At 46.6% G+C, this 27,355-nt stretch overlaps 2 long non-coding RNA genes across 16 annotated transcripts in view; both read left to right on the forward strand.

Moving 5' to 3' along the window:
- LOC147356037 (uncharacterized) overlaps window positions 1–27,355 on the forward strand; it is a 214,512-nt gene that overhangs the window by 134,445 nt on the left and 52,712 nt on the right. The window lies entirely within an intron of this gene.
- On the forward strand, window positions 5,635–9,360 carry LOC147356038 (uncharacterized). Its single transcript, XR_015142997.1, has 2 exons — window positions 5,635–5,756; window positions 5,860–9,360. It is a non-coding gene; the product is annotated as an uncharacterized LOC147356038 (long non-coding RNA).

The raw sequence follows: 27,355 nt of genomic DNA on the forward strand, positions 1-27,355 counted from the left end.
TCAGTTGCCAAGTCATGTCTGATTCTTTGTGACCCCATGGGCTGCAGCCTGCCAGACTCCTCTGTCCTCCACCATCTCCCAGAATTTGCTCAAATTCATGTCTATTGCGGAGAAGGCAATGGCAACCCACTCCAGTACTCTTGCCTGGAAAATCCCATGGACAGAGGAGCCTGGTAGGCTGCAGTCCATGGGGTCTCGAAGAGTCAGACAGGACTGAGCGACTTCCCTTTCACTTTTCACTTTCACACATTGGAGAAGGAAATGGCAACCCACTCCAGTGTTCTTGCCTGGAGAATCCCAGGGACGGGGGAGCCTGGTGGGCTGCCATCTCTGAGGTCACACAGAGTTGGACATGACTGAAGTGACTTAGCAGCAGTAGCAGCAGCATGTCTATTGAGTCGGTGATGCCATCCAACCATCTCATCCTCTGCCACCCCCTTCTCCTTTTGGTTTCAGACTTTCCCAGCATCAGGATCTTTTCCAACGAGTGGGCTCTTCACATCAGGTGGCCAAAGTATTGGAGTTTCAGTATCAGTCCTTCCATTGAATATTTAGGGTTAATTTCCTTTAGGATTGACTGGTTTGATCTCCTTGCAGTCCAAGCAACTCTCAAACGTCATCTCCAGCACCAGAGTTCAAAAGCATCAATTCTTTAGCGCTTAGCTTTCTGTATGTTCCAACTGTCACATCTGTACATGACTACTAGAAAAACCATAGCTTTCAATTACATGCACATTTGTAACTTTTGATATTATTTTACATTAATATATTTTGAAAAATCCCTTCTTTATATTAGTTTGGGATTCTCTCTCTTTTTTTTTTTTTTGATGGTTGCATCAGCTAGCTTTTACTGCATAACAAACTGTCCTAAATCTTAGTGAATTAAAACAACACAGATTTATTATTTTTCATGATTCTACAAGTCAGCTGAGTAGTTTGCTGACTTGAGCTAGTCTCAACTAAGCCTGGCTTGCTCACACTGCTACAGTCAGCTGGTAAGTTGCTTGGATGGGAGGAGAGAGGCTGGCTGATCTGGGATAGTTGTATCTGGCGTGAATTGATTTTTTTCCTTGAAGTTCTTAACTTCTCTCCAGCGGGCTGCTGCTGCTGTTAAGGCACCTCAGTCATGTCCAACTCTGTGTGACCCCATAGATGGCAGCCTACCAGGCTCCCCCGTCCCTGGGATTCTCCAGGCAAGAACACTGGAGTGGATTGCCATTTCCTTCTCCAACTCCAGTGGGCTAGTGTGAGCATATTTTCATGTTAGCTCACGCATGTACTTAAGGCAACTGCAGAGGAGTTGGAGAGGGAGAGGGCGGTAGGGGCCAGGACGTGAGGAGGAGAGCAACAACAAGAGGAAACACTTGCGTCCTTTTAAAGGCTCTGCTTTCAGCACATTTATTATTGTCTCACGACCTAAGAAAGTTACAGGCAAATCCAAAATAGGTGTGGGAGGGCACTACTAAACTATGCATTTAGGGAGGTGTGAAAAGTTAGAGGCCATCAGTCAGTCTGCCATCCAATCAATCTACCAAAGTGCTCATCCTTAAATTTTATTACTTGTGACACATGTATGTATATGTTGACAGTGAAGCTAATAAATTTCCCTGCTATCCTAATGAACAAGGTTAAGATTTTTAATCTCTTCCCGTTTCTTGTGTGCGTTTTTGTTTCACGTTTTAGTATCTTTATTTAGATCCCATATTAGTTATTATTTTATATAGTCAACATTTTCTTCATTTTAGCTACTTTTATTTGTTCTTTTGTTCCATTTCTCCTTATTTCTTATTTATTTTTTCTTGAATTTTCAATTTTCTGAAGCACTTCTTTACAACTTATTGTAGGGGAGCTCTGTTGGAGGCAGATCTTCAGAAATGTTAGTTGAATAAGTGGTGTTTATTTTGTTTGTTCCTGAAGATGTTTTGATGGTCCTCTAGATTATATTTTATTTTTAAAATTGTGCTGTTGATTTAATTATCATATCTTTCTAGTGATACGTCTTTTCTTTCTGATTGCTGTAAAAATCTTTTTTTGTTGTTGTTTTCTTTGGAATTCTGCAGTGTCACTCTGATTGTCTTGAGGTGGATTTTTTCTTTTTCCTGCTTGTGTTTTATAGTGATTTCTTGAATCTGAATTCTCAGCTGTATGCTTTTTTAATATAGTCTGTCTCCCAGTTTATTCTTTTCTATACCTCTGTTATTGCAGTTAGACATAACATTTTTTCTCTATGTTTTTAGTTTCTTATTTATATTTTACACATTTTTGTCTCTGCAGTTTCTGGGTTAGATTGACTGGCATTCATTACTTCTCAGCTGTATGCAATCTGCTGTGTAATCTCTCACTAAATTTTTGATTTCAGTGATTATATTCTTTTTCCTTTAGGGTTTTTCCCCCTGAACCTGGATGGGGTTCTAAATAGTAGCTTAAGGCTTTTGTGTTTTTGAATTGATCTTTGTTTTAAAAAAATGCTTAAAATATATCTATTTTATTTTTTGCAGCTGATTATCCATGATCTAAAATCTTTGGAAGTAAAAATCTGTGGTTTTCTTCTTATGTTGATTTAAAGTTTTATTTTTCATAAGACTTAGATTTATTGCTTTTGCAATTTTATAAACATTAAATATAATTTTATACAATATTTCAAGTTATCTTAATAATATTTTCCCTTAAATATATCTTTTTGTTAATGGATAATTTTATCAATCTTGTTTTACAGATATTTGAGCCAGACATGTGAGCTTTGGCTTTTTCTAGTTAGAAAAATTTCTTTTTCAAATCCAGTTGAGTATTTTCTGACCTTCTCACCATTTTGTGGCAAACAGTGTTGAAAGATAAAGACTCCTTTGGGCCAGACATCATGTGGTTGGAAAGTTCTATGTGGCGTAGATATCATTTAAATCGCACCCTGCTCAGTGTGATGATACTGATTGTATTTTGAGTTTTAATCATTAGAGGCAGAAAAACAGCAAGAAAGCACCAAAATGAATTAATTGTAACGCAAATGAATCTATTTATGGAGCACATACCCGTGAGCACAAATGCATTTATAACCGGATACGTATACATCGTGTGTGTGCAGAGCAGACATACCTGCATAGACATCTTGTTTAACCAAGTACAGGAAAATCCTGTAATTCTAATTTTTGAAAGTTGTAGGTTAAAATGCCAGGAAGTAATCTTATCTCTTTGTACACCAAACCCACTTCTTCATATCTCCAAAACAAAATGCGTTACCTGTGGACTTTTCATTCAGTTACACTTGCTGTACAATATTCAAGAATCCATAGTACTTCATTACTGGTATATGTATATATCTGTGTATATGAAATATCTCATATGCTGAATTGCTAACAGAGTGTAGAATAAACTCTGTTGGGTAGTTTCAACTAGGGAGAACATGGATTAAATTTTGAGGTAAATATTGGGTTGGCCAGAAATTTTATTTGTTTTCCTTACGATGTTACGGAGAAACCCTAATGAACTTTTTGGCCAACACAATATAACGCGAGACAGGCTGTGGAATTAAGGAATGAGATATCCTTTAAAAAATTGCTCCAAGGAAATGACAGTAAGGAAGATAAGGAACATAACAAATTCCTGTGCTTTTCATGCGGACCCGTATTTTCAGTATGTGATAAACATTTGTTACAGTTTTCTTTGGGCTATTGCTCAGGCTATATTCTATTTAAATCATTTGTCTAGAGTAAGTTTTCAGGAAATTTGATGTTGATTACTGGTTTTCTTTTTCTTTGGTGCACAAACAATAATAAATCAGGAATAATAGAAATCTAAAAATAAGAAGGTAAACACAATTTTTCTCCTCTTGTTCATATGCATGTACAATTTTGCATAATTACAGTGCTTTCTGATTTTTCCTTTTGAATTTCTGTGTCTCTGCATTTCTCTTATTGTTCAATGATGTCCTCATTTTTAGTGGCTTCATCATATTTTACCTTTGTGATGTGGACTCGTTTACTTTGTCAGTGGTGAACATTTATGTTGCTAGGCTTCATTTGTAAGAAGCACTTCTGTTTGTCTACAGGGCATCTGTTCCCCTCTTTTTCCTAACAGGACTCAGTTTTGTAATGATTCTCATACATCTCCTGTGGGACTCACGGAAGGTCGTGTCCTTCCCTAACCTCAGGGTGAGACAGGTTTAACGAAGCTAGTTGGCACCTGGCATTCCTTTGGTGAATGCTGCTGCTGCTAAGTCACTTCAGTCGTGTCCGACTCTGTGCAACCCCATAGATGGCAGCCCACCAGGCTCCACTGTCCCTGGGATTCTCCAGGCAAGAATACTGGAGTGGAGTGCCATTGCCTTCTCCATTGGTGAATGCTAAGGGAGACCAAATGTCACTGGTCTCGGGTGGCCCAGGGCAGTGCCACCAGACAGAGGGACTTGCATCCCCTGTGTCTCTTATGGATTGTGTGACTCGAGGAGTGACATTTCATCACTCCAGGTCTCATTTCCCTCATCTGTAAGTTAATAATTATGATAGCACCAACAGCAATGGTTATTTGAAGTATAAATGAGTGAGTATGCCTTAAGCTCTAAATTTATTTGTAAATGCTTAGCATAGCATGGGCACATAGCAAGTATTCTGTGTCACTTATATTTTTCAGAGTTCTATCACTTGTAAAGTCTATCGCTATCAGAAAGTGGCTCAAGATAGGATTCCTTCTATACCGAGCACACGTGTGTGTGTGTGTGTGTGTGTGTGTGTGTGTGCACGCTTGTGTATGTGTTTAGGTGCAGAAATTGGAGACCTTCATCTGTTACAGTTTTATAACTAGGGTCCTTATTTAGTCCATATGACGAATAAGATCCAAGGAAGTGAAGAAAATGTACTCAAGTCTGGCTTTGAATGAGCGCTTTTTGTCTACTCCCCCAGTCAGATGCTGTCTTAACATTCGCACAGATAACGTCACGTACTTTCTTGCCTGTCCATCTAACCATCAAAACCTCATTTTGCGAACTCCGACTCTGGGCCAGGAATAGTTCTAGCTTCTGGGGAATTCAGGGGAAAAAAGCAGACTGAAATTTGCTATAAATACGATGAGAAGCCATCAGCTAGCTTTGTTCAGGGGAAGGCAGGATGCAAGTCGTATTTAAGAAGTATCAGTGTCTGCTCTGTAAGCCTGGACTCAGAGAGCGAGTGGAGGGAGACGAAGCTCCCAGGGAGGGCAGGTGGGCGATCTGATGAGCGGTGGTGGTAGCCTGGCACAGAACGGTGGATGCGGAGGAGGTGAGAGGGCAGGGGTCCAGGGTCCAGTCTGTTTGTTAACATTTTGAACGGCATCTCTAGTAAGGGAGGAGCGAAAATACCCCCACCACACGCTTGTCTCCAGTACCAGTCTTGTCAGAGACAATCACTGTCACCAGTTCAGTGGGTGTGCATCACCAAACCGTTTTCTACAGATCTACAAATTTTAATGTACATATAAAATTTGTCATTTACACGTAGTTATTTGTCATTGACAAAGTAATTTACAAATTATTGTCCTTTACCAAAAACTTGTCTTTTATAAATAATTATTTGTCCTTTACAAATGATTTCTGTATACATAAAACAAAGATTTTTTTGGAACTTATTTTCATTTTTTTCCTTATTTTATGCTGCTGACTTCTTTCCTAGAACTGAATTATGAATTAATAATGATTTAAAACTCTTCAGAAACAACCTGCCTGGTAATCAGTCTGTGGTATAAATAGTTTATTAAGACGACAAACCAGTGAGCTGATAACCTCGGCACAGGTGAGTCTTCTTTTCTCCCCTTCGTGTTGGGAGAGTGCAGGTTCCCAGGGTTTGATGCCCGTTCCATTCTTCTCATTTCATTCCCTTCCCTTCTTTTCCTCAGTTTTAAACTTGGGGCTGGAAACCAGTAGAGGGCAGTGATAACCCTGTAGATGCAAGAAGTCTCATGCTGCTGCTGCTGCTGCTGCTGCTGCTAAGTCACTTCAGTCGTGTCCGACTCTGTGCAACCCCATAGACAGCAGCCCACCAGGCTCCCCCGTCCCTGGGATTCTCCAGGCAAGAACACTGGAGTGGGTTGCCATTTCCTTCTCCAGTGCATGAAAGTGAAAAGTGAAAGGGAAGTCGCTCAGTCGTGTCCAACTCTTAGCGACCCCATGGACCGCAGTCTACCAGGCTCCTCCGTCTATGGGATTTTCCAGGCAAGAGTACTAGAGTGGGGTGCCATTGCCTTCTCCGAGGTTTGGTTGAGAGTTATTATATTTTTACTTGATTTATTCTTTCAGGTTGTGTGTATATGTGTATTCAGTGTTTTAAAAAGTATTCATAAGGCTATATCTGTACTTGTCGTGGGTGCGTAAAATGTCTGTGAATAGCAAATATAATTTGCAGTCATTATTTGTTCCTGTTGGGAAAAACCCAAACTGATGCAAGTTTTGAATTTGCGTTTCTAACAAAATGTAAACAAGCAGAAATATTCTAGAATTAGTACGTACATTTATTCATTTATTGACAGAGGGAATTCAGCCTATCAAACAACTGCGGAAACCAACCCTGAAACAGTCAAACAGGAATGTCGAATGATCTGGTCCTGGGGGAACAGCACACAGCTTTCTCTGAGTCAGAGCCTGTGTAGTGAGGAACTCAGTGTAATCTCAGCACTTTTCAGCTGTGCAGAGTCTTTGAGGATTTTACTCGTTAACTGTGCTAAAATTATTTACCATCTACATGGCAAGTATTTTTGGAAGCTCATATTCAAAGGCTGAGCACCGGTCTGTGTGATGGATATCCGCGTGTGCTGATAGACGTTTCATGGCCAGGACACAGTCTGTTCTGCCCCAGAAGGATGAGGGCTGCCTTCAGAAGCGTCAGTCTCAGGGTCTCCACTGAAGTATCGTGTGGCTTCAAGACAAGAAAAATAGAGGTTTTCGAAGAAATGTAAAAGAGTTCATTTTCAGGATATTTTATGCTTTTGCACATCGAGGAGTCTGCCGAAATGGTTGGCCTTATATCACAGAGAGCTGTGTCCCCTTTCCCTGTGAGTAGCTTTGAGGAATCCAGGCTACGTTTTCCCGTTCACGACGACAGTGGGACCTCAGGTCCCGTGACGCCTGATTCGGGGTCTCAGTTTCCCATTCTCTGATGATTTAATGAGCCAGACTGCAACAATGCACTCGTTTTTCTTGGCTTCTTTTATAGTAAAATTGGAATAGGCTATGGCAGCTCGTGGCTTCCCGCCTCTGGATGGCAGTAACTCCTGCCTGAATGTTCCCAACCCTTAACTGCAATATCCTGAAGTCAGGATTTCCCGTCCTTTGTTGGTTTTCTATCCAAAGAAAACACTCATTTTACTTAGTCTGAAATTATATATGTACATGCATGCATATATATCTTTTAAATTTATATGTATTTGAAAACTGAGTATAAAGTAGAATCTGTTTAGTGTTAATAGTTGATAGCATAAACCCCAGGTTAGAAGGAAAATGAGGACACAACAAGCTAACCTAAAAAAAAAAATTGGCATTTGGACATTTCCATATGTTTCTATGTGATTCATTTTCCTTCTTACATAAATTAACAAATGCTGCTGAGCCAACTGTATTTCTTACCTCGAGACCACAGGGCACGGCTAAGGCTCTCGGGATGCAGCCGAGCCCTGGGAGTGGGCACAGCTACCACTAAAATGATGTGCTCTGATTAATATTGTCCTTTGGGTTTTCTGTGACTTTTCATAGACACAAAGGATTCGAGGGCTTAAACATTAAATACAGTGAAATGCACACGTGTTAAATGTAAGCTCCCTGAACTCTCCACGCAGCGGCCACTGCAGGGCTGGGTGCTGACATCTGGGCTGTGCTGTGGGCTGTCCTTTTCCGCCTGTATTATTTTTCTGGCCCTCCTCTTGTGCTTCTAGACGCACCGTTCCTTTCCTTTGAGTACCTAGTTCTCCTCAGCCCCGGACACGCTGGCAGGAGCGCCCTCTGGGATCTCTGTGCTCGAAAGCCTGCCCAGGCCTGTGAGGTGCCGCCCTCACTGCTGAGGAGCCACGACTGGGCTTGAGGGGAGCGGCTGCTGTCTGCCCAGCGCTGCCAGTCCTGTGGCCGCCTGCGGCACCTGCACGGGCGGTTCTCCGTGCTGGAAAAGGAGGCCGGAGCGGTATGGAAGGATGCTGTTAGGAGATTTCCTACACCAGGCATGCCTCTTTCTTCTTCTTTTTTAAATCCCTCTGAGAATTTAAGGTGTTTTGAAAGGGACACATTAAAACCAAAGTGTACTGCATTGGTTACAGTCTTGGGTCTGTCAACTTTTGACATCTAATTCAAGTGACCTCAACTGCTGAGACTTCACGTAACTACCTTCAAACCATTGTGGATTTAGTAGACCTTCCTGTATACCCGTACACGTAATTCTTTTTCACTCAGAAAAGTGAATGTAATTTTTATGGCTTCTAGATGATAAAATTTTCAAGTAAATATTGTTACTATGATAATTTTCTTTGTCTCAAAGGAAATAGTCTATTTGTGAGGACAAGGGCTGGGTTTCCTTTGGGAAAGAATGGAGAATCTTCTTGCAGAAATAGCGAGAACAGAAAAAGCCCCACACCAAGGAGAGCATGAACCTTGGTAGAAAAGTCAATTTTCAAAGGAAGGAATTCAGAATCATGGAATCCAATAGTGTTGGAAGCAGGTATGGAATCTGGGATCAAGCTAACAGGGATAAGAGCAGGAGTCCAGCAAATCAGAAGGTGAAACGAGAGAAGATCCTGAGGCTCAGCTTCGGGGGTGCTTCCTTCTTTTTCTTTTCGAAGTTTCAAGTGTAAATCCCTGCTGCCATCACCTGCTTATGCACAGAGTGACTCTCATACTGGTCAAAAGAGAGCAGTGACCCTTGGCACTTCTTGTACATGGTCACCATCTGGCTGGGGTCATTTCCAGCGTGTAAAGACTGCACCAGTCCCCAGCTCATTAAGAACTGATCGATCATGTTGCCACGTTGTCATGGATGGAATCCAACATTCTGAAGATTTGTGTTGAGCTAGGTCAGGGCCCTTGACCAGACCACCTGACCTGCCTCTTGAGAAACCTGTATGCAGGTCAGTAAGCAACAGTTAGAACTGGACATGGAACCACAGACTGGTTCCAAACAGGAAAAGAAGTATGTCAAGGCTGTATATTGTCACCCTGCTTATTTAACTTATATGCAGAGTACATCATGAGAAACGCTGGACTGGATGAAGCACAAGCTGGAATCAAGATTGCTGGGAGAAATATCAATAACCTCAGATGTGCAGATGACACCACCCTTATGGCAGAAAGTGAAGAGGAACTAAAAAGCCTCCTGATGAAAGTGAAAGAGGAGAGTGAAAAAGTTGGCTTAAAGCTCAGCATTTAGAAAACAACGATCATGGCATCCAGTCCCATCACTTCATGGCAAGTAGATGGGGAAACAGTGGAAACAGTGGCTGACTTTATTTTGAGGGGCTCCAAAATCACTACAGATGGTGATTGCAGCCATGAAATTAAAAGACGCTTACTCCTTGGAAAGAAAGTTGTGACCAACCTAGATAGCATATTCAAAAGCAGAGATATTACTTTGCCAACAAAGGTCCGTCTAGTCAAGGCTATGGTTTTTCCAGTGGTCATGTATGGATGTGAGAGTTGGAGTGTGAGGAAAGCTGAGCACTGAAGAATTGATGCTTTGAAGTGTGGTGTTGGAGAAGACTTTTGAGAGTCCCTTGGACTGCAAGGAGATCCAACCAGTCCATCCTAAAGGAGATCAGTCCTGAGTGTTCATTGGAAGGACTGATGTTGAAGCTGAAACTCCAATCCTTTGGCCACCTCATGTGGAGAGCTGACTCATTGGAAAAGACTCTGATGCTGGGAGGGATTGGGGGCAGGAGGAGAAGGGGACGACAGAGGATGAGATGGTTGGATGGCATCACCAACTCAATGGACATGGGTTTGGGTGGACTCTGGGGGTTGGTGATGGACAGGGAGGTGCTGCAGTTCATGGGGTTGCAGGGAGTTGGACACGATGGAGCGACTGAACTGAACTGAGGTCAGGGCCCTTAGTTCCTGCCCACTCTGCTCACTTCTGAAATTACAGGATACCTTTCTTTTCTCTTGTCCTGTTTTAGTGAGATATAGTTGTTGTACAGCATTTTAAAAGATGTATAGCATAATGACTTGACTTACGTACATCATGAAGTGATTATCACAGTAAGTTTAGTGACCATCCATCTCATAAAGATACAAAATGAAAAAAAACATTTTCTTATGATGAGGATCCTTAGATTTACTCTCTTAACAACTTTCGTATATAACATACCACAGTATTAACTGTATTTATCATATTGTATATTATATCCCCTGGAGGAGGAAATGGCAACCCACTCAGGTATTCTTGCCTGGAAAATTCCATGGACATAGGAGCCTGGCAGGCTGCAGTCCATGGGGTCGCAAAGAGTCGGACATGACTGAGTGAGTGAGTGCACACACACACGTTTATTTATCTTTTAACTGGATTTGTAGCTTTTGGTTGTCTTTATCCAATCCCCCAATTATGATCTCTTTTCCTGTGAATTTGTTTTTGAAGTAGAACTGACCTATAGCACTAGGTCACTTCCTGGTACGTGACAGTGATTTGATGTTTCTCAGCGTTATAGAATGTCACCGTGATAAGTCCAGTTACCCCACGTCACCAGTACCTTGCGTTACAATACAGAGACCTGACATTAGTGACTGTATTCCGCACACTGTACATCGCGTACCCGTGACCTCCACTTTTGTAACTGGAAGTTTATACCTCTTCATATCCCACCCGTTTCTTTCCTTTCCACTCCCCCTGACAACCGCGTATTTGCTCCTGGTATCTATGAGTCTCAGCTTTGTTCATTCGTTTGTTTTGTCTTTTAGATTCCGCGTGAAATGAACTTACACAGCACTTGTTTCTCTGACCTAGTCCACTTAGCACAATACCCTCTAGGTCCATCCACCTTGTTACATTTGGCAAGATTTCATTCTTTTTTATGGCTGAGCAACGTTTCACTGGGTATATGTCCCACGTCTTCTTTACCCGTCTGCTCATGGACACTGAGGTTGCTCCCGTGTCTTGGCTGTGCTGCGGGGAGCGTGGGGGTGCATGTGTCTGTTTGAATTAGTGTTTCTGTTTTCATCTACTGTATCCACTGGCAGTGGAATTGCTGGTTCATATGTAGTTCTGTTCTTTAGTTTTTGAGGAACCTCTACTGTGTTCCGAAGCAGCTGTACCAGTTTACAGTCCCACCCACAGTGACCTTTTAATCTCTGTGTGTCTTTAGCTCTGAAATGAGTCTCTGTAGGCAGCATATATACAGGTCGTATTTTTGTATCCATTCAGCCATTCTGTGTCTTTTGATTGGAGCATTTAGTCCATTTACATTTGATGTAATTATTAATAGGAATGTACTTACTGCCACTTTGTAAGCTGTTTTCAGTGTGTTTTTGTAATTCTTTTTTTGTCCCTTCTTTTTTTCTCTTCCCTTGTGATTTGGTGCCTATCTTTAGTGTTATGTTTGGATTTCTTTCTCGTGTGTGTGTGTGTGTGTGTATCTATTATATATTTTTGGCTTGTAGTTAACATGAAGTTTACATATAGCAATATGTGTGGGTGTGTGTACTTTTTACTCTCCCCACATTTAATGTTTTGCCACCGTATTTTACATGTTTTTCGTTTTGTGTATCCCTTAGCTGATTATTGTGGGTGCAGATGGTTTTGCTGCTGTGTTATCTGACCTTCCTACCAGCTTTGTAGATGGTTGACCTACCACTTTTATTGCCTTTACCAGAGATTTTTCTTTTGTAATTTTTATATTTTAATTTTTATATTTCTAGTTGTGTTTTTTCTTTTCCACCTAAAGAAGTTTCTTTAACGTTTCTTGTAGTGTTGGGTTAGTAGCGATGAACTCCTTTGCTTGTCTGTAAAAGTCTTTATCTCTCCATCAAGTCTGAACAATAGTTTTACCAGGTGGAATAGGTTTTTTCCTTTCATCACTTTAAATTTATCATGCCACTTCCTTTTCTGTAGAGTTTCCACTCAGTTTACAGTCTCATGGGAGTTCGTTTGTACGTAACTGACAGTTTTTCCCTTGCTGCTTTGAATATTCTCTGTTCTCTCTCTATTCTTCCCTCCCCAGTTTGCTGAGCATCTTTGTGATCATTACCTCAAACTCTTTATCAGGTAAATTGCTTATCTCCACTTCACTTAGCTCTTCTTCTGGTGTTTTTTCTTGTTCCTTCGCTTCAAAAATACCACTGCATTGTCTCATTTTGCCTGTTTTCTCTGTTTTTGTATCTGTATTGGGTAGGTCAGTTACATTTCTTGATTTTGGAGAAGTGACCTTATAGGAGGTGTTTATCCAGCACTGCAGCAGCGCACTGCCCTCGGTGACCAGAGCTGACTTCTCTAGGCGTGCCCGCGCTGTGGGCTGCATGGGCACCTGTGGTGGTGGGCTGACTCTGTGGGCCCACCAGTAGGCATGGCTGGCTCCTGGCCTGGTTGCCTACCAGCGTCCATCTAGTGCAGAGACTGTTAACCGTTGATATTGCCAGCAAAATTGGGTCCTGGGATGGCTGGCTGTGGGCCAGAGTCCCAGAGCTGGTGTTAGCCTGCTGGTTGATGGGCCTGGGTCAGGAGGGGTCTTAGGCTTGTGCTGGCCTGCTGCAGGGTAGGGTGGTTGCCTGTGGGCGCAGGATCCTGGGGCTGGTGCTGGCTGGCTGGTGAATACAGCCAGCTCCCAGGGCTGCTGGCTGAGGGGCTTGCAGAGTCTTAGAGCTGATGTCCCTGCTCTGGTGTGCAGGGCAGGGGGTCTGCTCCCTGGTGGTTGTGGTCTGTCTTGGGGCTGGTGCTGGCCTGCTGGTGGGCAGGGCCAGGTCCCAGTGACTCTAATGGATCGGGCTGGGTCCCAGGGGGCTGAGGGGGCTCGTGGAGGTGTGTGACTGCTGCCAGCCCCCCGGTGGGAGGAGCTGTGTCCCCAGGTAGCTGGCTGCTTGCCGTGGGGGCCCAAGACTGGTGCTGGCTGGCTGGTGAGCCGGGTTGTGTCCTGGTGCTGGTAAGCTGGAGGAGGGACTCCACAGTGTCACTGGCCAGCCCCAGTGTCCTCATGGTAGGATGCACTCCCAGAGAGTTGCCACGAGCATCCATGTCCCCAGAGGGAGTCCCAGGGGCCTCCTGCTCTCCAGGAGGCCCTCCGAGACCAGCTGGTAGCTCTGACATGGCTGCTTTCAGACTGCTGCTTCTGCCTGAGTCTCAAAAGGCATGAGATTTTGTGTGTGCCCTTTAAGAATGGAGTCTGTTTCTCGCAGCCCTCTGGGACTCCTGAACGGAAGCCTGGCTGGCCTTCGAAGCCAAAATGTTCTGGGGGCTCATCTTCCTGGTGCTGGACCCCCTGGCCGGGGGTGTCTGATGTGAGGTGTGATCTCCTTGCTCCCTGGGGAGACCCTCTGCAGTTGTGATTATCCTTCCATTTCTGGGTCACCCCCTGAAAGTGTGACCAAGACATGCTGGACATGTCACCTGTACTACGTCTCTGTCCTTCCTACCCATCTCACTGTCGTTCCTTCTTTATGTCTTTAGCTGTGGAAGATCCTTTCTGCTTGTCTTCATGTCATTCTCAACAATAATGGCTCTAAGTAGTAATAGTTTTGGTCTTCCATGGGAGGAGGCAAGCCCGGGTCTTTGTATTCTGCCACGTTTTACATGGTACCTTTTAAAAATGTCTGAAGTGTGTTTTAATTCAGTGGAATTCTAGTAAGTCCTGTCCGGGCCCTTCCTCCCTGGATCATCCCTTGGCCGGTTTCTGTGGTTTTCACTCTCTCGCTTTGTGTCTGGATGTCATGTCACAAATACTTATGGCGTCCCTGTGTACTGCAAAGCGCTGTGACGGATGCCGGGTGCTGAGTGGTGGAGAGCTAGACACAGGCCCTGTCATCATGACACTTAGAGTTTGAAGAGGGATGTAGACACACACACACACACACACACACACACTTCCAATCAGAGGGATGAGGGCTGGATGGGAGTGTACATAGTGCTGTGGGACCCCAGCAGTGGTGGAGAGCTCAGGGAAAGTTTACTGAAGGAAGTGATACCTACTCAGATATCTGTTGTCTGTAGTCAGAGTGGTCAGAGTCAAAGCCAGCCAGAAAAGATTACCCCCCAAAAGTAAAAGCCTTCCGGAAAAAAATCCACCCCTCCAAAAAAAAAGCCAAAGCCAGCCAGGTCAGGGGAGGATAGCTATTTGGGCGGGAAAACAGCACACTGGAAGACCCAGAAGAGAAAAGCAGATGAAAGGGACTGTGCTTGTTGAGCCCTCCAGAAGGCAGATGCCAGCATGGGAAGGAGTAGGCGCACAAGGGGTTTATTGAGAGAAACTCTTGTGAAGGAGCAAGAGGAGGGGAAGCAGGAGTCACAAGGAAGAGTCTCAGAGCTGGATACAAGCCTGATGCTTGTGAGAGCAGGGAAGGATGGAGAGGAGGCAAGAGGCGGAGAAGCTCCCACTGCGGGGCAGCCCGGGGACCTCCTTGGCCAGGTCTGTGGGGCTTCAGGGCACGAGGGCGGTTGGAAGGGTCCCAGGAGGGGCAGGCGTGGTCGGGATCCGGCACCCTCTGTGCTCGGTTGTCGGCTGGGAGCGGCCCTGGAGAGCGGGCTTTAGTGGAGGCTGGGTGGACTCCTCGGGGCAGCCCTGCAGCTGTGACCTCACTGCAGCTCTCCTCGGAGAAAAGCCCCCTTGAGGCGAGGGCTAGCTGCCTGCCCCAGGCTGCCTCGGTCCACCCTGCCCATGGCAGCATGTCCACAGCCGTGTTCAGGAGAAGCACCTCCACGGTGTCCCTGGGCCTCTCCTCTGGAGGGGTCCTGGAGAGGCAGGTTAGCGTGAGGAAACGCAGCCCGCACTGCACGCTTGGTCTCAGGGCTGTGACGGGGGTTCATCGTCTCCCCTGCGTCAGCCGTCCCAAATTCTCCCCGAATCAGCCATCACCTCCACAGGTCCTGGTACTTTAGTTTATGCTGTAATCCTTACCTTCATTCTCGAGGGGCAGAACCCCTGGTCATCATAACCTCTCATAACCTGCTTCAGTTCAGTTCAGTTCAGTCGCTCAGTTGTGTCTGACTCTTTGCGACCCCATGAATTGCAGCATGCCAGGCCTCCCTGTCCATCACCAACTCCCGGCGTTCACCCAAACTCATGTCCATCGAGTTGGTGATGCCATCCAGCCATCTCATCCTCTGTCGTCCCCTTCTCCTCCTGCCCCCAATCCCTCCCAGCATCAGAGTCTTTTCCAGTGAGTCAACTCTTCGCATCAGGTGGCCAAAGTACTAGAGTTTCAGCTTTAGCGTCAGTCCTTCCAGTGAACACCCAGGACTGATTTCCTTTAGAATGGACTGGTTGGATCTCCTTGTAGTCCAAGGGACTCTCAAGAGTCTTCTCCAACAGGTCGGTGCTGTTGATGTTCAAGTTCTGACTTGGCAAAGAGTGGATCACCCGAGTGAATCAGGTGGGCCACCGGGGCGCCTCTGTGCTCTTCCCTTCGCCCACTGTGCGAAAGAAGCAGTGTTCTGATGCGGATCAAAAGCAAATGTCGCCCCACAGTGGTGACTCTCCTCCTTGCCTGCTGGTCTCTGCAGGCAAGTCCGGAGCACACAAGGGGCAGCCGTGACTCGTAGGTCAGGGGACCCACGGCAAGGGTGTGTTCCTCTGGGAACCAGGGCTTCTGTCCTGGAGCTCTGGTTGTGAGGAGCATGAAGTCCCTCAGTGGGTCATTAGGAGTGGTGATGACTGAGGCCACTCCTGTTCTGCTCCTTGGTCCCCTGACTCACGTGTCCTTCCTGTTAGAGACAGTACCATAGTGAGGTTCTCTAATGTAGTGTGTATTCCTGCAGAGCATTGCTTCTAATGGAGGAGGAAATGGCAACCACCCCAGTGTTCTTGCCTGGGAAATCCCATGGACAGAGGAGCCTGGCGGGCTGCAGTGTGTGGGGCTGCAGAATCAGACGTGACTTAGTGACTAGACCGTCATCACCACTGTGGCTTCTGAGTCATTGCTTCTGTCCCATTTTCAAGGCAGTCCCAGTTCCTCTGTGAGGGTGGCTGCTTCTGGATGGTGCAGGAAGTGATTTGGGAAGTCGACTTCCTGCTCTTGAGTCGTCTTGTGCATTTTCTTCACTGTGCAGTGAATTCCCTGTTAGGTGCTGTGTTGTACGGGATCTCGTGACTGGGGATCAGGGACTCTGTAAACATTCACATAATGGTGCTGGTGGAGGTTCTCTGAGCAGAAAGGGCAAAACCATACCCAGAAGAGGTATCTGTCCCTATGAAGACTAACCAGTAGCCCTTTCAGGATGGAAGGGACCCAGTGTGGTCAGCCGGCCACCAACAGAAGAGCTGGTCATCTTAGGTACGCCTGTCTTATTGGGGCTGTGTTCTGGTATCATCTGATCAACAGTTAGGTCATCTTAGGAGCTGGAAGTCCCTGCTGTTGGGCCCAGGCACAGCCCACACCCCTCCCAGCATGGCTGTACCAGTCTCGTGCCCTTGTTAGTTCTGGGGTTGCCAGTGATGATGACAGACTGGTATCAATGGGGTGAACTGTATTCTTGGTTCTTCAGCGCCTCTCCTTGGTGTGTGATTTCTGGTGGACATTGGTGTAACGCAAAAACCCTCACACTGCGTTTGCATGTGTCAGTGCCACGCCTTCCTTCTGTGTCCCTGATCGGACAGCCAGACCAGTGGCCACTGCCCAGAATCTGCATATGTACTAACACTAGCCCATTTTCCTTCCACACAGCGTGGATAACCAGATACAATGCCTTCTATTCCACCCACTAAGAAGATTTCCCCTCTCCACTCTCCTTTAAGACCACTCACGAGTGTGGCTAGAAGGAAGTCATCATCTGGTTTTGGTTTTTACTCATACATTGGGTTGGCCAAAAAGTTCATTTGAGTGTTTCCATCAGACGCCGTGGGAAAACCCTAGCAAACCTTTAGGCCAAGCACCATGTGAACAAGGACTGTTTTTTCTCCTCCTCCTTGGCTCATCCTCTGCGGCCCCCATGTGGTCTTTGGTGTGAGCTGGGGGAGGGGCACTGCTGCAACTCCGGGGTGTGACTTGGTGATCGGACTGAGTGCTTGTGCCCTCCGGCCCTAGTTGGCCTCGATTTCAGATGCCTCATTTCCGTCTCACAATGCACTGACTCTGGCTCCCCCAGAGTTTAAGACTATTTGTGCCCAACAGCTTCAGGCCAGGATGACTGGGCTTTTATGCCCTGCCCAGCCCGGGCTTCCCAGGTGGTGCTAGTGTGAAGAACCTGCTTAGCCACTGCAGGCAGACATAAGCGGCGTGGGTTCAGTCCCTGGGCTGGGAAGATCCTCTGGAGGAGGAAATGGCACTCCACCCCAGTATTCTTGCCTGGAGAATCCCTTGGACAGAGGAGCCTGGTGGGCTGCAGTCCCTGGGGTCGCACGGAGTCGGACACAACTGAGCACACACGCATGAGAGGTGGTTGATGCTCTGGGAGTAATGTTCCCAGAGATAAAAAGCAGTGGCGACCCTCTCCAGTGCTCATGCCTGGAAAATCCCATGGGCGGCGGAGCCTGGTGGGCTGCAGTCCATGGGGTCGCTAAGAGACGGACACGACTGAGCGACTTCACTTTCACTTTTCACTTTCATGCATTGGAGAAGGAAATGGCAACCCACTCCAGTGTTTTTGCCTGGAGAATTCCAGAGACGGGGGAGCCTGGTGGGCTGCCGACTCTGGGGTCGCATAGAGTCGGACACGATTGACTCGATTTAGCAGCCGGAGCAGTACCATCCTGAGCCTGGGCATGGGAGGTCAGTTACTTAAGGGAAGTTGTGACCTCAGGTGAGATGACTCTTTGCTGACTGCTCTCCCAGGAAGAAAGGCCATCACGAGCTAAGCTGTTAGAACAGGCAAAGCTGTTGTGGGACAGCATGGCATTTTCCGGTGGCACAGATGTTTATACGTTTTTAGAGCACAGACCGCAGGGCCGAGAGAAGCTGCAGGACTTCTGCATGTAGAGTTAGAGAGCTTGAGATAGTGACTGTGACCGAGATTTCTATGGAGTGCGTTTATTGAGTGATTGTTACATGCCTTGTGTTTTATTTATAGTATTCTCATTTATTCCTGAGGTTGCCAAGAGATTGTTATTGACAGTGTACTCATCAGGAGTAAGGCTCAAAGAGAATAACTAATGCCCAAGATCACACATTTAATGCATAGAGAATCTAGGATTTCTTTGTGCCACTAAACCTCATTTATATCAAAAAGACATTTGTTGACTGAAAGCGTGAGAATTACATGGTCAGATTTTCAACTTAGGTAAATTCATGGGGAAAAGTGTGGGAATGGGTCGTATGTTAGAGATAGAAAGGTCAGATGAGAGGCTGTTCGAAAAGTCCAGGTGAGAGATGACCCTGGCTTGAAGGGTGGTGAGCATGCGGATGGAGAGGAGAAGTTGGACCTGAGAACATTCATGAAGTAAAACATGTTGACTTGAGAGTGACTGAAAGCAGAGGCTTCAGAGGGCAAGGAGTCACTCCAGTTTCTGCTTTGGGGCCATCGTGAATGGAGGTGATGTCAACAGAAGCCGCGCTCTCGCTGTAACCCCCTGTGTGGGTGTGTGTCTCCTCCACGAGAATGTGCTCAGAGACTCTAATGGCTTGCGTAGTCCAGCACTTAGCGTAGCAGCCGACTCCGTCCGCAGGCACTGTGTGGACAGGCATGGCCTTTGCTGATGGCAGTTTAATCACGACCATCACAGCGTGAAGTTTTTAATTCAAGGATAGTGAGCTGATTGAGGAACACAAAAAACATGTATAATATGTTGTCACAATTTTTATTTTGTGGAAGTGTAATTTCTCTAGTCTGGATTTCTGTAGTTAACTGTTTCTAGCATATCCAGTTGCTTTTTAATGTTTTATTTTGTCCTGGGGTACAGCCGATCAACAATGTTGTGATAGTTTCGGGTGAGCACTGGGGAAGCTCAGCCGTGCATATACATGAATCTGTTCGCCCCCAGACTCCCTCCTGTCCAGGCTGCCACATAACATTGAACGGAGTTCCACTGCTGTACAGGAGGTCCTTGTTACCCATTTTAAATACAGCAGTGTGTCCATGTCCGTCCCCAGTTCCCTAACTCTCCCTCCCCCCACCCTTCCCCCGTGGCAACCAAACGTTCATTCTCTAAGTCTGTGTTTCTTTCTGTTTTGTAAGTTCCTTTGTAACATTCCTTTTTAGATTCAACATACAAGGGGTGTCATATGATATTTCTCCTTCTCTGACTTACTTCACTCGGTACGACAATCTCTCGGTCTATCCATGTTTGTGTATCTACTTTTAACATCATTTTAAGAGAAAGGTTTATTTCCAGAAAATGATTATTTACAAAATTAGAAGACACGAATCAAACTTGATGAGAGTTTTTTATTTAGAACTCGACCAGACAGTGGATAAAGCTCACGTAGCAAGATTATGGCACCTTTGTACACCAGGCTCTTGGTGTAACAGGCCTTTCTCTGCTTTTACTGCCGGTTGCCTTCCAAATAAAACCACCTTTAACTGGGTTCTTTCACAATTTCAGTAACTAAACCATTAAGTTTCATCTGTCATACAATAAATTCTGCTCTTTATAGAGATATTAGTACATTTTTTTTTTACCACTCAGAGATCTAGGTTTGTAAAGAGATTTAAGCATCACATGAACCAGGCACTTGTAACAGGAGAATTTAAAAATGATCAGTAAACATTGTCAACTCCTGTTATCCAGACAACCTTGTGAAGGAGCCTAAGTGTGGAGTCAGGTCCAATGTGAACCTCACCTTGGTTGGTTACAGTTGAGGTAACAAAGTCAGTCACATAACCTCTCCAGGCCTGAGTTTCTTGTCTATAAAATGAAGATAGTACCACCTTGCAGGATTGTTACCAAGATGATCGCTGCTGCAGGTAACGTGGCTGGCGTGTAACAGGTGCTCCCTAACAGGAGCTGCTGCTGCTCTGATTAGTTACTTGTGGCCCAGGTGTGGGTTACAGGCTCTAGGACCTGCAGCCGGGAGCCCTCTGAGTTCCTCCCATTCATTCCTCAGTCTGCTTAAGGATGTAAATTACATTTTAATTCCAGTATAAGCACAGTTGTGATGTTCAGTCCAGTGGGTCCTAGAAACATGTCCGTATTACTTTCAGACAAGCCAAAAGTCAACCCCTCACTTGATTGGGAATTTTCTCGAAGAACTGTGTGAGAAAAACTTTGAAGGACAATGTCTGTTGTGTTTTTAATTCCTGCAACCTCATGGAAGACTTGGCATTTGGGGATTGCCTGCATCAGCGCCTGCTTCCATCAGCAAGGAGAGGTGAAAGTTGATGGTAATTAGCTGTAATTAGCTACTGATCTTTTTGGACAACCAGAAAGTCTGGTTTCTCCTCCAGACTTGAAAGGGGCGCTCAGGGAGGAGAGGACTTCTGCAGTGGGTGATTCTGAAGCGGAGGATACTGAATCTTTCAAAAGCAGCACTATTTACCATTGTTGGTTCTATATCTATTTTTAGGGTATTTATTAAGATGTGTCATAGTCTATGGAGGAAAAAAAAGAATCAAACTCGAAAGAATTTTCCAAGTGGACGCAGGGCGCCATATGTAAGACACTGAGGCTAATTGAACTGAATGGTTCTGAGCCCCTGGAAGTCACAAAGTGACAAGGTTTGCTTGACAGCCAGTGAGCTATTTTTTTCCCATCCCACTGATTAATTTGGTCGATTAATGGCGAGTAGGAATGTCACAAGTGGGAAGGGTAATGAGAGTCACTGTCAATGTAGAAGTAAAGTCGAGAGCAGCCTTGTCACAAAAGGGATCTGCATTGGCTGGCTCAGGCGCTGATGGGACTCCTTCCTGGGAGACTGACTGTTACTCCAACTAGAGCTTCCAGAAAATCAAATGGACCCACAGAAGCATTGTCTTCTGATGTACGTGGAGAAAACTGTTTTTCAGAGGTGATGTTTAAAAAGTTTGCCTGTTCTTTTAACCTTTCAATGATGTCCTCAGGTTAAAATCCGCAGTTGCAGTTGAGGTTAAGTCAGGTAGAACCGAGTCTAAACAATGCTGAGCAGAACTGTGGCTTCTCAGTTGGGGAGCGCCAGCAGAACAAGCCCGCTGTGTTCATCTTCTGTGGATACTGTAAAAAAAAAAAAGTGCTCTAAAGGGGGTGACTTAACAGAAACGTGTTCTTTCTCAGTTCTGGAGAAGCCCAAAGTCAAGGTGTCTGCAGGGGTGGTCCCTTGCCGAGGCTCCGAGGAAGAGTGTGTTCCCTGTCTGCCTCTCAGCTTCCGTGCCTTTGCAGAGCTCGGTGTTCCCAGGCTTGCAGATGGGGCCTTCCATCTCTGCGTCCATCTTGACAGAGTCTCCCTGTGTCTCCTTTCCTTCTCTTCCACGGTCAGCTGTCTGTGGATTTAGTGCCCACCTTAATCCAGGATGAGCTTATCCTGAGGTCCTTCATTCCATCTGCAGAGACCCTTTCTCCAAGTAAGGCCCACATTTAAAGGGTGCAGGGAGACATATCTTTGAGGGACCACCCTTCACCCTGCCACATGCATCTCTACAGTGACCGCCTTCCAGTCTGATCACACCCAGGAGTGAAAGAGAAAGGCTCTGGAAAGCAGGCAGATGCTGTGTGTGTGAAGGGAGGAATTCATACTGCGACTTCAGCTACTTGTGGCTCTGGGGCTGCCCATGCCATCCAGACCCAGGACATCAGCTCTGCTTCTGTCGGCTGCTCCTTCATCCCCTGTTTGCGTGGCCTTTCCTGCTCTGACCCACTAGCCTGATCGTCATTAACCGTCTCTGGTCACGGGGTACACGTCTGATGTTTCTCCTCCTCGTTTGTTGTCTGAGGTCTGCGCTGATCTTGCCGTGACCCCTCTGATCTTGCTGTGACCCCAGGAGACTACGTCCTCGAGCTCAGCCTCAAGGAGCCCTCAGCATGAGAGCCTTGCTGTGCACCCCTGTCCCCAGATTGGTCACTAAGCATTTTGGAAACAGGGCATGTTATCAGAGCCCCCTCCCTGGTTTTCCCACGTTGCTGTGAGGTGTCTGATGTGCACAGCACATCCCATCACTCCATCAGCTTGACACTCTCACCTAGAATCTCCTCACATTTCATTTCTCTAATGAGCCTCTCTTCCCCAGTCTGCTCCAGCCAGGTGCTACGCTGTCATAGAGTCTTCATTTGGAAGAATGAAGTCACGTTCTTGGGAAAGGAGCTTCTCTCCCATCTGAGTCCGGCTCTTGTGTTCAGGGCCTGCGCTGAGTGTGTCTGGCCAGGGCGGCTCTTGTGCTTGTCTCCCTGTGTGCATGGCTTCCTGCTGTTACCGTGTGATGCTTCCACTTTGGGCTGTCTGCTGCCGCCAGCTGCTTTCCCCCAAACCACAGGGCACACTCGCTTAAACTCTTAAGCTTTCTGGTGGTCTTGTGATGACCATAAGATAAACCATATTTCACATGGAATAAGGTCTGACTCTGGCCTGGCCCTGGGCTCTGTTTCCTCTGTGGTTGGAGCAGAGACAGAGAGGTGCCCCCACGGGCCCCCAGAATGTCACCCCCGCAGGTGTCGGTGTCCTTCTCAGGCTGGCCGCCTGCGTGTGAAGCGTGTTCCGTGCACCTCCTCCCGTCGCCGCGTTATTATTCCTTCCAGCCCCATCGCGTGGCTCACCCCTGCTCGCTCTCTCGGGCCGGGCTCCTCCCGCCTCAGCACCGTATTTGTGCCTATATTATAGCAGGCATGCAGCTGCAGTAGTGAACTTCGGGTGGGCATTCATTGAAAGACACACTTGAGTGCGTTCACCACAGGAAAGTGTGCCGAGACTTCCTGCACATTCACATGCCCTTCACCAGTCAGTGGCCCCCTGGCGAAGATGACAGTGGCTGACCCTGGGGTCGAGGGCAGGGGTTGTGGATTGTGTCTGAGTAAATGCTTGGTGAAGAGGTGAGCGAATAAACGCCTAGACGGAGGGGAGAGTGACTGTTGCTAAAGGCGATGATGCTGATTGATTCAGACACATTCTGAAGCAGTAGGTTTCCAGGTCAACTTTCATATGACTCTTTACATTCAGCCCTTATCATTTGCTTAATATTGTAAAATAAACTAAGCTGGTATTCCAAGGGAAACTACCTATTTCAAGCGTAATTGACTACTTGAGGAAAAAAGGGACCCGTGTTGGCTTTTCTTCAGAAGTGGTATCAGTTCTTCTGCCTTCAGACCATTTGGAGAGCCATCTCTTTCTGCACATAAATCCCTTCTAAAAAGCCCTCTGTAGTAGAAGCAGCGTCGGCGCGGCCCTGCAGCGTCTCCCGGGGTGTGCGTGTCACACGCGCACGTTCCATCCGCCCGCGCGGGGCAGCCTTGGGCTTTGTCTGCTCTGTCCTTGTGCTTCGGCGCGGCGGAGACGCAGCAGCGCCTGCGCGCGTGTTCATGGCGTCTGCTGACGCCGCGAGGGCGTCGCCGCGCGCCTGGGTGACTCAGAACACCTGGTGCAGAGTTGCGTTAGCGTCGGCGCCGGCGTGGAGGCGAGGGGCGGGGCGGGGAAGGTAAGTCACAGCCCGGGGCGCGTCGGGCGTTCGCGGTCTCCGTGGTCGCGTGCCTCGGCCAGCGCCTCCCTGCGACACTCCTGACGGGACCCCACGCCCTGACGGGGGTGTGGCGAGAGCCATCAGCGCGCTGTTCCTCTTCCGTCCGTGTGGCTGGAACAAACAGCAAGTTGTCCATTTTCCTGTCTCACACTTTATTAAGTGTACCTCTGCTGATGTCCATCTGCAGAGCAAATTAGCTGAAATGAATAAGAAAAGAATAGGATTTTCCTCATGCAAAGGCATGAAATGCTTGTGCGTTATTCTCGAGAGTCCTTCAGTTATGTATCTGGAGCTAATTACTACCTGCTGCTGCTGCTGCTAAGTCACTTCAGTCGTGTCCGACTCTGTGCGACCCCATAGACGGCAGCCCACCAGGCTCCCTGTTCCTGGGGTTCTCCAGGCAAGAATTACTACCTAGACTGTGGTATATGTTCAGGTGGACAGAGTTGGTTCTCATATAGTGTGCAGTTTAAAAAAAATTTTGTTAAATATTTACCTTTAATGAATGGAAACCATTTTATGTGTTAAAAGACAGGCTATAAAAGGAAAGATGATGCATTTGTGGAAATAGTTGGGTTAGGGGTTGGCAGATGTTTACACACTAGATTTATGATGTCGGGCAAGTAACATAACCTCTTTTTGCCAAGTGTCCTCATCTGTAAAATGAAAGGCTTGGATAAAATCAGAACACACCCCCACCCCCTGCCCCCGCCCGTATGTAGCCTTTAATCTTATCCTGGCACTGTTCTAAGTGCTTTTCGTGTAGCTTGTTGAATGCTCACAGCACTCCTATGGAGTAGGATCTACGATCAGTTCTCCTTTTTCATAGCTGGAGAGAGGGAGAGGGACAAGGGGTTTGCTCAGAGTCACACAGTTCAGAAGGACAGAATTGAAGTTTTCATGGAGGGATCCTGGCCTTGGGACCCATGTTCTTGACCCCTATCTTATGTTGCTTCGAGCACTTTAGTGACTCTGTTTTTACTGTTGTGTAGGAAGGGAAAGGGTTATCTGAAAACTAGTACCTAATTTTGTATAGAATTAACATTCTTGCCCAGAATTAGTAGGAGGTATGAATTCATACCAGAGAAGGCAATGGCACCCCACTCCAGTACTCTTGCCTGGAAAATCCCTTGGGCGGAGGAGCCTGGTAGGCTGCAGTCCATGGGGTTGCTAAGAGTCGGACACGACTGAGCGACTTCACTTTCACTTTTCACTTTTATGCATTGGAGAAGGAAATGGCAACCCACTCCAGTGTTCTTGCCTGGAGAATCCCAGGGATGGCAGAGTCTGCTGGGCTGCCATCTCTGGGGTCGCACAGAGTCGGACACGACTAAAGTGACTTAGCAGCATGCATTCATACACTGAGCCAGAATGAATCTGTGTTTAAGTCTCTCACAGAGCACTTTCTTGAAACTACGATGAATCATGGCGACACAGAGGATGAAAATAGGATGTTGTGGCCGAACAGCGTCATCTCCAGTGACTCTGGAAAAGAATTCCCATTTCTTAATGATGTTGGGCTTGTTCAGTCACAGGAGATGAAAGTCTAGATGCTCATTGCGAAGATTGAAGGGAAAGCACAGCACGGCGCTGCATTTCTCGCATGCTGGTGTCTCCTGGATGGATTCTGTGGAAGAAATAAAAGCAAGTATCTGGCTATGTTAACAAGAGCTGGACTCGGTCTGGTGTGGAGAGGATTCCAGCCTTACATACTCATGATGATGGTTGCTGCATAAGAACGTGGCCACCGTGAAAACTTTAAAGTGAGAAAAAAATGTCATTTGCTAGAAAAATTTTTCTGAGCAGGCTGTGCTGCATACAGTAAGAAGTTTGTAACACATGAACTCAAGAGGCCAGATACTTTTAACTATTTTTATTTGGCTACGCCAGCTCTTAGTTGTGGCGTGCAGGATCTTTCCTCGTGGGGGTGGCCTTCTCTAGCTGGGGTGCTTGGGCTGGACAGCACACGCAGGAGCTGCAGCACGTGGGTTTAGTTGCCTCACAGAGGTGGGATCTTAGGTCCCCCACCGGGGACTGAACCCATGTCCCCTGCATTGGAAGGCAGATTCTTAACCACTAGACCCCCAGAGATATCCCCAAAGGACCTGTCTTGAATCCAGGACCCATCATTTCATTGTTTCATGGTCCTGGGACAAGAAACGTTGTCTCCCTAGACTGGTCGTCCATAAAAATGTGGTGAATAGTAACTTACCTTGCGAGTCTTTGCAGTCAGCAGGCACAGTACTCTGTGCACAGTAAGCCGCTGTTGTGGTTGTCAGGTGCCGCCTGTGAACCTGTGAGGCCTCTTCTCTAGTGTTGGGCTTCACACCTTTTTCCTACATCTTAAGGCTCATGTGATATGTTCCAGGTTTTTAATATTCTGATTTTTAGAAACATGGTTTTCACAAACAACCATATGCCCGACTAGAAGAGGGAACAAAATGAAATTAGGAAAAGGCTAATAGAAAAGAAAAAGTTCAGAGGAATGGGACAGTGGAGTGGCCATTTGATATGCCAGCCCATTTGACCCCGTGACGTTCTGCTGCATGTAGGTGATAACGCTTGGTCTGCATCTGGTTCCTGTGAAGCTGTCAGTCACAGGTCCTCACCCCCAGGAGGGTGGCCTTGTGACCAGACATGGCCATTGTTTTGTCCACTGACCAAATGAATCAGAGTCCCTGGAATGCTATCAATTCCTAAAGAAAAAAGCTCTCCACTTTGGGATCAATAGATGGGACAAGATAAACATGGAGCTCTCTGTGGCTATGTCCCCACTCCAGCCCCTCACCATGCCGCAAAAGAAATTTACCTGCGGTAGGAGGGGACGAGGGGAAGACACAAAAGACACTGGATGCCGAAAGCCTTCACAGACAACTGTGGGACCCCGCTGTCCACCTCTAATCTCCCCCTTCATCCCCCAGTAGGTCAAGTGCCAAGACTGTTCTAGGCTTTTGGGATTCAAAACAGTTAAAAGCACTTGCCTTGTGGGATTTATATTCTAGTTGGGAGAGGCCGTCAATAAACATAATTTGCTAAGTTACTTCATATGTTAGAGGGTGATAAATCCTGTGGGATGGGGAGACGAGAGAATGGTAAAGAAGTAAGTAGCAAGACTGGGAGAGGGAAGTTGGAGCTTTCAGTTTAAACGAGAGTCAAGGTAGGTATCTGAGCAAATGCTTGAACGGGGGGATGGGCTGAACCATGCAGGCATCCGGGGAAGGCTGGTCCCAGTCCTGAGACGGTGCAGCGGCCCCCAGTGAGCGCACCTGGTGGGGACCGCGCCCAGGCAGCCGGTGTGGCTGGAGTTGATGAGGGGAGGACTTAGAGAGAGCTCAGAGAGGAAAGGGGCCCAGCTGACGTGGGACCGGGTAGCCTTTGGAGAGTTTTGCTTTTATCTTTGTGAGATTTGAAGCCACTGCGAAGTTTTGAGTGGCAGAGTGAAATGGTCTGGCTTAGTTAGACGCTTAAAGGATTTCCTGAGGAGGACTCTGATGGTGAACCACAGTGGAAGTATCTATTAAAAAAAAAAAAAACTAATAAGGAGACTATTGCAGTAATACTGATGACCTGGACATGGTTGCGGGAAATGCAGGATTTGAAGACAGGGCCAGGAGGGTTTCCTGAGGGGTTGGATGGACAAGGAAGGAAGGAAAGGGAAGGACCGATGTTGGCCTTGTTTTTCCCTCTAAGCAGCCGGCAAAAGGTACTGCTGT

This window comes from Bos grunniens, chromosome 16 (assembly GCF_055505025.1).
Source record: "Bos grunniens cultivar Pamir isolate PY7600 chromosome 16, Bosgru_T2T1.0, whole genome shotgun sequence".
Classification (NCBI taxonomy): Eukaryota; Metazoa; Chordata; class Mammalia; order Artiodactyla; family Bovidae; genus Bos; species Bos grunniens.